The 13,595-nt window shown below is 43.7% G+C and overlaps 1 non-coding gene across 1 annotated transcript; it reads right to left on the bottom strand.

Annotated features, from left to right (window-relative positions):
* Positions 1 to 2,575: 2,575 nt before the first annotated feature.
* On the bottom strand, positions 2,576 to 2,716 carry LOC146004541 (U4 spliceosomal RNA). The gene has a single exon (XR_014443940.1). It is a non-coding gene; the product is annotated as a U4 spliceosomal RNA (small nuclear RNA).
* Between the last annotated feature and the right edge of the window lie 10,879 nt (positions 2,717 to 13,595).

Below are 13,595 nucleotides of genomic sequence, written 5' to 3'. Positions count from 1 at the left end.
TTACCTTTAGCATTTTCTGAAATCAAAAGCACAAGCGAGTTAGTTAGTAAAGAACATCTCATTTCGTTTCAGAAACAGAGAAAAACTTCAAATTTGTTTCACAATGATACGCGGGGGTCTCGTAATTTTATTTAGAGCTGAAAAATAGGAAACAGAATTACATGGTTACTTTTCATCCTGTCGTAATCTTTGCTACTGGATCGGATTGCATTCGAACATATGTACGAGAGCAATGAACGTTGAAGTCATTGGAGAAATCTCCCATGCTCTTTTGTTCGTCGTCTTACGCTTCCCAGAGGAGCAGTCTGTGACCTTCGTGCAATGGAACCTTCTTCCAAGAAAAGCCGCAACCTGCTGCATGCATTAACAAACACGCCTCCTATTCAGTTAATTCTTCCGGGTTGCACCTTTCTTCCAGACCCTTGCAATTTTCACTTCTTCACTCTGGAGGAAGCGAAGTCTTAACAAACATAATCGTGCTGACTTTGTTCATGATCAAGGAGCGAATTCATATTAGGGGTGGCCAGATCCGGATCCTAGCGGATCCGAAATCCGGATCCGGTTGGTTCCGGATCCAAAAATTTTTCGGATCCGGATCCGTTTTGCCATCCCACATGCGCTTCTTTGGAAAGTAAGAATGTGTTTATAACATATTGTTACCTGCTAATATACATATATATATAATATACATACATACACACACATATATATAGTGTGTGTGTGCGCGTGCGCTATTTGTAATTAATTAATACACTTACAAGGGAGGTCTAAGTCTCCCCCTCCGATTTCCATGAAACTTGGCAGGTGTTTAGAGCCCCCCCCCCCCCAAATGTCAAGATGAGGAGAAATTGAAGTGGGGATCTGACCCCGAAACCACGAAAATATGGCATAGGAAGAAACAGGTGGCATAGGGCCTCTCTATACACCTGCCAAATTTCATGGAAATCGGAGGGGGACCCAGGGGTCAGATAATCCCCACGTCAATTTATCCTCATCTTGACATTTGAGGCGGGTTTTGCCCCCTAAAACAGTTTTTTAGCTGAAACAAAAAAAAACACGTATTTCTTCCTTTGGACCCCTCTATACACCTGCGAAGTTTCATGAAAATCTGAGTTGGACACAGGGGTCAGACGCTTACTTCAATTTGTCCTCATCTTGACATTTGAGGGGATTTTGCCCCCTAAAACTGTTTTTAGCTGAAACAAAAAAAACACGTTTTTCTTCCTTTGGACCCCTCTATACACCTGTCACGTTTCATGGAAATCGGAGGGGAACACAGGGGTCAGATCCCCACTTCAATTTGTCCTCATCTTGACATTTGAGGGGGGTTGCCCCCTAAAACAGTTTTTTAGCCGAAACAAAAAAACACGTATTTCTTCATTTGTGCCCGTTTATTTACACATCTGCCAAGTTTCATGGAAATCGGAGGGGGACACAGTGGTCAGATCCGCACTTCAATTTGTCCTCATCTTGACATTTGAGTGGGTTTTGCCCCGTAAAACGGTTTTTTAGCTGAAACAAAAAAAACAACACGTATTTCTTCCTTTGGACCCCACTATACACCTGCCAAGTTTCATGGGAATCGGAGGGGGACACAGGTCAAATGCCCACTTAAATTTGACCTCATATTGACATTTGAGGGGGGGTTGCCCCCTAAATCAGTTTTTTAGCCGAAACAAAAAAAAAACACGTATTTCTTCCTTTGGGCCCGTTTATACACACACCTGCCAAGTATAATGGAAATCGGAGGGGGACACAGGGGTCAGACCCTCACTTCAATTTGTCTTGACATTTGAGGGGGTTTTGCCGCCTAAAACAATTTTTTAGCTGAAACAAAAAAAAAACACGTATTTCTTCCATTGGGCCCCACTATACACCTGCCAAGTTTCATGGAAATCGGAGGGGGACACTTAGATAACCTCCCTTGTTAGACTTACACTTTGTAATTATATAACACTGCATATATTATAATGTTTTTTTTAAAAAAAATTGTAAAACTGTAACTGTGGAACAATTGTATAATTTTTGTATAACATTTCTATCTTGTTATATGTGTTAAAGGTTTCATCCTGGAATGGAATGTCTCACATTTATGTGTTTTTTCATTTCCAATACATTCGAATGAATACATATTCGTTCAATGGCATTTACAAAATCACCTCTGACATTTTATGTTAAAAAAGTAAGATTATTTTTTGCACGAGTGTGTTAGCAAAGTATTTTAGGAACAACACTTGGAAAAAATGATTGTAGGACTAACTAATGAAAAACTTCTTTGTAATCGAAGATCATGATACCTTTTAAGGTGTGGTAATATTATAATGGAATTGAGATACGAAAATCTCAGATCCGGATCCAGATCCGTAACTTTTGGATCCGTTTGGCCATCCCTAATTTATATGTATACCCTGTCCCAGCTAACTGTGGAGCAGAGGCGCGCATAGCAGCAGAGAAGGAGGAGGGAAATCGAGTGGTGAAAGCGCAGCGTTGCTAACCGTACTGTCCTGACACTACATGTACGGAAATTTCATAATCAGATCGTAGTCATTAGGAATATTTTTAAATTAAATAATGGTTCCCGTAGGAACATCCAAAAATTGCCATAGCCGACGATATTTCACGTCGTCTTGACGGGGTATTGGTTAAAGTTTTCAAATAGCAATAATCGCACCTCGGTAAGACCTCATTGGTTACGATATCGCCACTGCGCAAAGCTAAAGTTGAGTTACCAGTTACCAGTTACCAGTTACGAGTCTTGGCTTGCTTTGCGCAATATGATGTGGAGTACCAGCGTCTGTGGACACCTTGCCTCCTCTTTGAATTGTTTTTGAAATGGCGTGCGATGTTTTCGGTGTTGAATTCCACTCCTGCAGCTGTCGCTTGGGGTGGGAAAGTGAGGGTGGCAGTGGCGGTTAGGCTGTGGTCACTTTTCACTTGTCGTGGCTGGTCGGCTCAGGGTCTTGGTAGACGATGAGTGTGTCTGTGCGGGTTGGCGGTACCAATGGCTCGTGCCGTTGGATTTGGGTTTTCCTGGAGTTTGGCCCAGAACGTGGCGGTTGTCCGCTGGATCACGTCATCTAAGGGTGGAATGTCGAGGTCTTCGTGGAGTTGGACGTTTGTTGTATACCGTCCGTGTCCGCTGATGATACGTAGGACCCTGTTCTGTATGACTTGGAGTCTGCGGAGGGTCGTCTTGGGTAGGTGTTGCCAGGCAGGGCAGGCGTAGAGCAGAGCTGGTCGGATGATTGCCTTGTACAGTTGAAGTCTGGTTTCCAGCCGCAGTCCTGGCGATCGTAGCATCGGGTAAAGTGCTCCCACGCGTTTGTTTCCTTGGTTGACGATTTTGGCTATGTGGTCTCTGAGATAGAGCCCTCTGTCTAGTAGCATGCCGAGATATGTTGTGGTTTGTTTGTGGGGAACAGGTTGTCCTTGTAGTCTGAGATGGTTTTCGCGCGGACGGCGTCTACGAGAGAACACGATGGCGGTGCTCTTGTCGGGATTCACTCGCACTCTCCATTGTTTTGCCCAGTGATCGTATTGTTGCAGTTGTTCTTGCATTCTGATGTAGGAAACACGAATATCCTTGGCTGCCGCAAAGTATGCGGTGTCGTCTGCGAAAGTGGCTGGGAGGCAACCAAAGGCTGTTGGTACATCCGCTGTAAACAGGGCGTACAGCAGCGGGGAGAGGGAGGATCCTTGGGGTACTCCAGCCGTGGTTGTTCGAATGGTGGAGATGGCTCCTTGAAACACTGCGAAGAAGGTGCGTTGATGTAGGTAACTGTCCAGCAAGCGTACGTAACAGTCAGGTATTCCAAGTCTGTGTAGCTTGTATATGAGTCCTTCGAGCCAAACCTTGTCGAAGGCCTTCTGTATATCGAGGAATATGGCTAGTATGTGGTGTTTCCAGTTGAAGCGTACCGAGAGATGATCGACCACCCTCACCAGCTGGGTGGTCGTGCTGTGGTGTTGCCTGAAACCAAATTGGTGGTCTGGGAGTAGATCAAAGTGTTGTACGTGGTCTTGTAATCGGTACAGGAGGAGGCGCTCGAAGACCTTGCTGACGTGAGACAGTAAGCTTATTGGCCGATAGTTCTGTGGGTGTAGCGGGCTTTTCCCCTTCTTCAGGATTGAACATACTCTCGCGGTTTTCCAAGCTCTCGGGTAGTAGCCAGTGAGAAGAATGGCGTTATATATTTGGGTTAGGACAATCAGGAGTTTCCTTGGGGCTTGCTTCAAGGCTTCTGTCGGTATTTTGTCCGGGCCTGGCGCTTTATTGTTTGGCAGCCGTCGTATGACTGTGTGAATCGCTCGGGGAGTAATTAGGTGTGGTATGTCTGCATGCGGCTGCTCTCTGAATGTGTCCAGGAAGTTGTCCACCGTTGTTATTTGTTCCTCGTCGCATGGTTCTGTATTGGGAGAAAACTGTTCTTTAAGGTTGTTAGCGATAGCGTCAACTTGTTCTTGTGGTTGAAATAGAAGATTGCCCTGTGGGTCGTGGAGGACTGGCGTCGTTGAGCTGGCGGTGTGTCCGCGGAAATTTCTTGCGAGCTTCCAGAATTCATTGTTTGGCTTGTCGGAGCTCTTCAGTTTTTCGTCCCAAAGGTGTTCCCTTGATCTTTGAAGGTGTCCTCTCACTCGACGTTTCAAGTTCTGGAGGAGCTGCTTGTATTGTGGATGTCGTGTCTGTTGATATTTGCGTCTGATCCATCGCTTTAGGTGCAACAGGATGTGTAGCTTGAGGTCCGTTGTGTTTGGTTGCTCTTGACGGTTTTGTTTGGTGGTACTGTTTCGAATTGCTGAAGTGATCTTGGCACCAATTTCCTCAACGGCCGTGTCGATATCTTCCGGGGTTGCAACGTGGAGAGGCAGCTGGATTGCTTCGTGAAGAGTTGTTTTGTACTGCTGGCAATTTGTCAGCGGTCGTGTTGGTGCGGTCGTGAGATGCGTCAGTATTCTATGGGCGACAACACATATAACCGGCTCATGGTCCGAGTCGAGATCGGCGACGACATACGGCGCTACGGTAAAGTTGATTCCTTTGTGTAGTGTGATGTCTAAGACATCCGGCCTAGCTCCTTTTTTGGGGTAGTGTGTCGGATCCTTTGGTGCTGTTACCGCAAGGTTTATAAATGGTATGTGGTTGAACAGCTGTACTCCGTTTCGATTGGTGACCCTAGAATTCCACTCTGGATGTTTGGAGTTCAAATCTCCAGCTATCAGTACTCTGGTGCCTAATGACTGTAGTGTTTGAAGGTCTTGAAGCTCTACCCTCGTTTCCGGTCTTTTGTATGCTGCAACAAGGACCAGCGGTTCAGTTGGTGTGATGATTTTGATGGCCAAGGCTTCAATTGTCTGCAGTTGTGGGATGGTGATTGTCTCTGTGGGAAAATCTCTCTTTATTGCTATCATTAGGCCGCCTTTTGGGGTAGGTCTGTCTTGTCTGTGTATGATGTAGTTTCGTAGGGTGAATCTGTTCTTGGGTTTCAGGTGGGTCTCGTTTATTAGAGCGACGTCTATCTTTTGCTGGTGTAGATAGTGTAATAGTTGCAGCCTTTGGTTGAAAACTCCATCCGCATTCCAGTAGAGGAGAGTCATGTGCCGGTGTACTTGGGTTTTCTTAGAAGCACCCATCGTTGAACATGGCGATGACTGTTTCAATGCACACCGTGATTTTGGTCGGAGTGTCGTCTGCTGATCAGAGTTTTTCGAATCCGGTTTTGATTTGCTGGAGAATTTTTTGGATATCCAGGCCATTGATGAGAGTTAATATTTTCTTTATGTCATCGCCGAGGGTTCCTTTTGTAGACGTCGTTGCCGGTGTGGAAGCTACAGTATTTTGTTCAGCTTGTGTGGTGCTCTCCGCTGACGTGGTTGGCTGGGGTACATCGGGTTGGGTTTCTTTTGTTTTGTTTTTCATGACTGGCCATGCCGGAACTGGCGGCAATTTCTTTACTGGTTGGTTGTGATCAGGGGCTGCTGGTTCTGTCGTGGGTTTTGGAGGTTTGTAGTTCGCCTTTGTTTGTTTGTATTGTTGGAAGGCTTTGCATCCTCTAAAGTTGGCTGGATGTGGCTGGCTGCAGTTTGCACATTTGGCCGGTGTAGATCGATCTGTTTTTGGACATTCCCTCGTATGGTGATTGTCTGCGCATTTGACACATCTTGGTGTCGCATTGCAAGTATGCTGACCATGGCCTATTCTCTGGCTGACGTGGCTATCCGCTGACGTGGTTGGCTGGGGTACATCGGGTTGGGTTTCTTTTGTTTTGTTTTTCATGACTGGCCATGCCGGAACTGGCGGCAATTTCTTTACTGGTTGGTTGTGATCAGGGGCTGCTGGTTCTGTCGTGGGTTTTGGAGGTTTGTAGTTCGCCTTTGTTTGTTTGTATTGTTGGAAGGCTTTGCATCCTCTAAAGTTGGCTGGATGTGGCTGGCTGCAGTTTGCACATTTGGCCGGTGTAGATCGATCTGTTTTTGGACATTCCCTCGTATGGTGATTGTCTGCGCATTTGACACATCTTGGTGTCGCATTGCAAGTATGCTGACCATGGCCTATTCTCTGGCAGTTTTAGCACTGCAGGGCATCCCTTGCTTGGTACGTCTCTATCTTGACAGGCATATGCAGAAGGCGTGTGACGTCGTACATCTCCTTGGTTATTGGAGACCGTTGGAATGCGGCGAGGAACAGTGGCATTTTTACCCGTTCGTTGCTTGAGTTGTCTTTCTTTGACATCTGGGTTACTTGGATTACCGGGAAATTCTCGTCTCTGAGTGCTTCCTCTATGTGCTTTGGGTCCGTGTCGTATGGTAGGCGTCGGATGACCACTTTCATCGGCCGATCTGCCTTTGGGACTCCGGTGGAAAAGGACCTTCCCGTTTGTCGCAGAAAAGCTATCATCTTGTCGTAGTCGCTGTAGTTGCGGCAGGATATTTTAATGTACTCCGCTGTGGGATGTACTTGCGGGTTGTCGAGATTTGGCGTGAGTGTAGATATGAAGGTGTACTTCGATATTATATCATATATGAAAACAGGGGGTGGTTTGCCTGTCCTCCTTGTGTCAGGCCTTGTTTGTATTTCGTCTTGTGTTAGAGGAGCGAATCTGTTTGGGTGGAAGAAATCCTGCTCAACTGTTCCTTGTATATCCGGCTTCACTGTTTTTCTTGGTGTCAGGAATTCTCCCTCCTCTGGGTCGTCCTCTTCTGTGGTGCTGGATTCGCTATCGCTTTCTGCTTCACTTGGTTTTCCGTGTTTTTGGTTTGCCAGTGTGCGTGTATTGGTCTTCGTCGTGCTGGGAGTTGGTGGATTGTCTCTGTCTGTGTCTGCACGTGCCACTTTGTTCTTGCTGTTCGCTTTATTGTTGACCTTTTCCTGACATTCTTGTAATAGTGCATCTAATTGTTGGTCGAAGGAATGTTCACTGGCTGTGTTCTTGGGCTGGATCTCATTCGCTTTTGCAGGCGTCGTTGGTCTGTCCGGTGTTGATTCTGGGTCGTTCTGGGGCATTCGTGTGCCTGTCCACCGCTGTTGACCTCTGCCTCTTGATAAACCACCTCTTGTACGCATTTTTCCTCTTTCAGTTCTACCTCCTTTTCTTTCTATTCGATGATCAGTCTATTTATCCTCCTTGATTCTATCTCTCCTCTTTCTCGCACGTGGTTCCGTAACAGCAGGCAACGTTCGCTTGCCCGGTGTCCAGTATCTTCCTTGTTGTTAGTGTGAGATATCGCCTTTGTTCACTTTACCTCCTCCGCTGATGCTGTTCGCGGTAATTTATTCCGCTCGCCCTGCCGGACCGAGAGGGGGAGGGGGGTTTCTGTCAAAGTTTGCACACTCTCCTCTCACCTGTCGCAGACGTAGACTAGCTAATACTCCTCCACACCGTCTCGTTACACAAAAACGCTCACTTGTTGCACTCTTGCACTACACTACTACACACTCATCGCCACACTGTCCTTGTCGTTAATATGAGTTGTTTCTTTTTTCCTCTTTCTTCATTTTTTTTTTTCGCTGGTGCGGTCGGTGGGGGGGGGGAGGTGATGGTAGGGCACTGACAGTAGGTGTGCGTTCTCTTCTCTCCTGTCGCTGGTCGACGGTAACACTGACGCGTTACACACTACAACTTGCTACCCTTCCTTCTGCATTGCACTTTTACACTACACGCGTCACAATTTTTTTTTTTTTCCCTCACTCTTTGGACACGATTTTTCACTTGGGACACAAAACACTATTTACACGAAATTTCATAGGTTGGGGGGGTGGGGTTGACTTCTGCTGCTGGGCACGTTCACTACACTGTTTCAACCACTAAACACTTTTTTTTTTTTTTTTTTCCCACACTACACTTTTCTATTTCCCGCCTACGAAACACAATATGAATCGCGGTGTCACTTGTTCCTTCCGGAAAGGCAACCCAGCTCTTTAACTACGCCTTTTTTTTTTTTTTTTTCTCCGACTCGGCGCTTCGGAAGAAGAGAGCTGGCGTACGTTTCAAATTACGCGGGTATGGAACCAGGTCCTTTCGGCGACGAGCGGAACTGCGGTCAGTTCCAGGTTGCCTCTTCCCCTCTTCGAAGGGGCTCGTGAAAAGTGGGGCTCGCGACAGCGACCACGGCCGGCTGCGTAAGCAGGCGTTCTTGCTTTTATCACTGTGTTGGAGAAATCAGACTAAAAACACTCACTACTTATTTACCGCTTAGTATCCCGACTTGGTATGTATATATTACTGTTCCTACTAGTTTCACGTACTCGTGGGTCACTTTCCAAGAATACACACGCACGTTTAACCGCGTTTATGAAAGTTAGAACGGAACGACGAAAAGACCGTGACTTCTCTCTTCGAGTACTTACCTCCTGATTTAAAGGTTGAACCCCTATACGGCTGTTAATATATGACATATCTTATGTAACCGGTTGCGAGAGTTGCAGATCATTACAAATTTTAGATTTTATGTGAGCAAAGTTTCAAGTAAATGTTATACAGTTTAACACAAAATATATTTCTACATTTAATTGTTAGATAGGTATGAAGGCCGTAGTTTGGGGAGCGTGAATTTCACAAAATTTGCAGACAGGTTTCAAGCCAGACGACGCCATTTGAACCCCTATACGGCTATTAATATATGACATATCTTATGTAACCGGTTGCGAGAGTTGCAGATCATTACAAATTTTAGATTTTATGTGAGCAAAGTTTCAAGTAAATGTTATACAGTTTAACACAAAATATATTTCTACATTTAATTGTTAGATAGGTATGAAGGCCGTAGTTTGGGGAGCGTGAATTTCACAAAATTTGCAGACAGGTTTCAAGCCAGACGACGCCATTCTGCACCCAGCTCTACAGGCGGGTGCAAAAGGATGACGTCATGTTTTAACCTGGTCAAAGTTTTGATGGACACCTGTGAATGAGCCTGGTCAAAGCAAACTATTCTAGGTGGCAGCACGCCTGTTGTGTCCCCACGCTTTTGTAATTTAGGAAGTTTTCCGTTTCGTACTCCCGCCGTTGAATTACAGATCCTCGCAATTCGCAACAAGAAAACATATAACAGCGTAGTGTAAGAATATATTTTGTTTTTGTTTTATAGACCCATGGCAGCTAGGGACGACCAAAATTACAAGTTTAATGCTCTTCGTCTGTGCTACCCTGCAGTTGCGCTTTAATATATTAATTCTTATGTTCAGGATAATGTAATTTTCTGAAACTTATGTCTTGCTTCATAATCTTAAAGATTGCTAAACACATATGTGTTATCGATTTACACGAGAAATTCTTACCTTCGTTTAAAATGACGTTTGAATAGCCATCCTATCGCGCTCCAATGTAAAGCTTAGGGCAACCAGATGACGAACGAAATTCTTTAGGGACACGACAGGGACACAACTCTAGCGGAAAAGTTTGGCAATGAACAGCCCCATTAGGAAACGCCGCAGGGTCCACCCCTGGATTCTAGAAAACGTCCTGAGAAGAGAAATATTCGGCACGTTCGGAAAGGTACCCATTGTTGCGATGTATGTTTTAAAATACAGAAAAGAGTGCATTTCTTTCACAAATAAAGCTGTTACCATTCCTGACAATTTCTAATCTTTCTTGCAGTAGACAAAATCTACTGTTATTAATTGTACTCTACTCATGGACGGAAAGGGGGGGGGGACACCTGAAAATTATATATTTCAGACGGAATTTCATTTTAACCACAGTAATTTATGTTAATTATTATAAATACGTTGAAGGAACATAATTTCAGACTGAAATAGTATTTTTTGAGGGGGTATCACTATTATGGGGGAAAATATGCCTCCCTTGCCCCCTGGAAAAAAAATTACCTTGCTTGCCCCTCCCCGGGAAAAATCATTCGGACGGCCATGTCTGCATGTGTGTGCGCGCGTGCGCGTGGAGAGGCGGCAGGGACGTCGGAACTTATTTTAGAGTGGGGGGGCAGGTTTTCAAATCGATCAACCAGATTTAACAATCTGTTCCCCATATATAAATATATATATATATATATATATATATTGGATTGGATTGATTTGTTGTTTTAAGTCCACTTTATGCACAGGAAGGCTAATCGGGACTGGACCTACAGTTTAAAGTGGGATCCGAACCACTGTGCCATGCGCTCCACCGGGTATCGAACCCGGAACCCGTTGATTACAAGGCGACGTTACTTGTACGTCATCGGGGAGGCCCTTACATGATGGTATTGTGGCATTCCTTTAATGATTACTAACATAACTGAAAACGCACTACTTTTAAAAGGGGACAAAGTACATGTGAAAACGTTTCTGGAACTTTCTGATCGATGTGTTGCAAAGAAAGTTGCCCATGTTCTCATTTACTATTTCATCATTTTATAAATCGTAGAATAATTTAAGAAAAAACGTCGCAAAGTAAAGGAGAACTACATGATCGAAAGAGTTAGAAAGAAATAATAGATTTAGTTTATTTTACTTCACTTTTCTGCCATTTTTGGCTAATCGCAAAGGCAGTCGATGAGATTAAGGCAATATGGTATATTTTATTTTGTAGGTGCTATATTTTTAAAATTTTAACATATAAAACCTTTCTACTTCTGAAAAGGCGTAAAAAAATGGCGCAAGAAACAAACAAACGATTCTTTCACCTTTTACTGATATTTTCAAAATCTCAGACTGCTATTCAGAGATTGAGATTAAAAAAATAATACTCTCAGTAATTTTAGAGCATTTGCTAGGCTAAAGTGTTCCAACGAAGACTTTCAAATGTAGAGTTAGTTGGAGAAGGCCGAGGTATCAAATCTCGGTCGAAAATATCGATCATGCCTCGAACTTGCCACTTAAAACTAAAGAATAACTACACCCAACGTAAAACTATATCACTTGCTAACATAAGAATAAATGGTGTTACCTCTCTCTAAAACTAAGTCATCAGTCCTGAAAATGACGTTTAAAACAAACAGTAAACTTTTAATAGAAATGTCCAAGGAATAAATTATCCTCCCTTTCCACGAGAGGAGGTGGTTCATACACTCCAAAGTTTAGGAAAAGCGGAATTAAGTGAAACGAGACATATTTTGTTTATTTTAATCACTTAATAGTTTACATAGTTGGTATTACAGTGTTTTAACTTTTAATTATTACTTATTAGCCTACTGGCCGCATTAGACTAGTGGACTCAGGTTTTCTAAAGGCTATTTCAGGATGCCTCTTCATGAACGCTAAATGAAAATCTTTACCTGCCGTTTTCTGTTCTTTATTTAATTGATGTGGCAGTTTCAAACTATCTGCTAAATCAAAGGAGAGTTTTAAGAATTCATTTTTCGACAATGGCATTAACCGAGCATCCAAGTTTTTCATATGCGTGACCAGCTTGTTTTTGTACATTTCATAGAAAGTTGGTTTAAAACCACACAGTTGAGGTTTCATTTGTACCTCTGGTTTAGTTTTAACGCTATGAAGTTTTCTGCGTAAAGTAGTTCTTGGTACAGTATGCCGTTCTGTCAGGTTCCGAACCGACATTCTCTAATTTCATGTCATCTGCATACCAGTCCCCATGGGCTTCACCTGCAGGCTTCATCTTAAACTTTGGCATAGGCCCCTGAAATAAAATCATGTCATTGTTTGGCCCATACCACCTGACTTCAGTATGGGCCATACCGCCCGACCGAGGAAAATTGCTCTTAACCAGACGATCAAACGTTACTGTTTGAAACTCATATGGCATATTCTAGACATAGTAGACAGTAATAATAGTGTAGAATATTGCTTAGCTATCTTACCTACTTCAACACAGAAAGCCCTAAATGTTATTCGTGACAGCACGCAGAGAGCTACAAAACAAATAAAATGGAATATCTCCTAACAGACTGCACTGACAACAGCCTACTCTTCGCACGTGGTGGACAGACACTGCCATCACGTAAGCAGTACTGTACGATGTTGCTTGCTACCTTGCGTCAAATCCTGAAGAAACTCAATGGGTCATACTGCCCACCGTTCCCCTAATTGCCCAAAAAATCTGAAATTTGGCAGTTTTTGTCCTCTTGATAGGCACAATGAATTAACAAAGAACTCTTAGAAATATCAATCCTAAAGGTACAAAGTGATTTTTTATTGGTTGATTTGACTGCATCTAGCAAACTAACGTGGGTCTGGTGTCTATGGGACATGTGTTTCTTGCTGCCCTTGTGTGTTTGTGGTTGTCCTTTCATCCATTTCATCTTTCACAATTCATCCTCATCTTCGCGATTAGCCAAAAGTGGCAGAAAATCGTAGTAAAATCAATCAATCAATTTTTGGAGACCTTATTTATCGCAATTGCAATAACATTAAAAAAACATTAATCGTTTCTAGAAAATGGCGTATGAAACGACATTCTAAATACATTTTTCGTGCATATTAAGTTAGTATTTTCAAGATTTTTAGTGTTTCTTGCAGATGTCATAACATTTTGTGCATACAGTGTGAAGAAGACCTTAAAAATTTTAAAATTGCTGTTCTGATAGTATTCTAGCATTGTATTGTAAATACAATAGTGTAAATTTATGCACGTAGTAACAGGTACGTTTCAAATTGTTATCGTAGTATTTTTTTTGTACACGTTTTCAATACACTATTATTTCCGCTCTACCCGAAATAAATCTAGTTACGCCCGCCCCTGATTTTGAATTTACTTCATTGTTCTTCCTGGTCAAATCGCATCAGCGTCTACTCTCTTTGATGAGCGCATTAACTCCGAGAAACAAAAACTGCTGACAAAGCGCCATTTTCCAGGAAGCCGCAACTTTCTCCGCGAGCGAAGCCATGGTGCCACAAATGTCACGCGTGCTGCGCACGGCTGCTCAACAGAGCACTTCCTTCGCGTCCTTGACACAGCTGCAGTCACAGTCACAGTCCACCCGTAAAATATATTCGCACACAATCAGTGGGTGCTGTCCGAGGCGACTTCTTACCTTTCTTCTCAAGACGTCGTAAACAAAGACCAGTGGCATTCAGTGGCGCACATGTGCTGTTTTTCTTCCGACTGTTTTTTATTCGAGTGCCCATCGTCACGGCAAAGGCCGAATTGTCTCCTCTGCTACGTTCATCACATTTCGCGGGTATCCCTTATCGCACAATATTC

This window comes from Lepisma saccharinum, chromosome 21, assembly GCF_977018435.1.
Source record: "Lepisma saccharinum chromosome 21, izLepSacc3.1, whole genome shotgun sequence".
NCBI classification, from domain to species: domain Eukaryota; kingdom Metazoa; phylum Arthropoda; class Insecta; order Zygentoma; family Lepismatidae; genus Lepisma; species Lepisma saccharinum.
The sequence above is the reverse complement of the archived record's forward strand: the minus strand, read 5'-3'. Positions and strand labels throughout refer to the sequence as shown.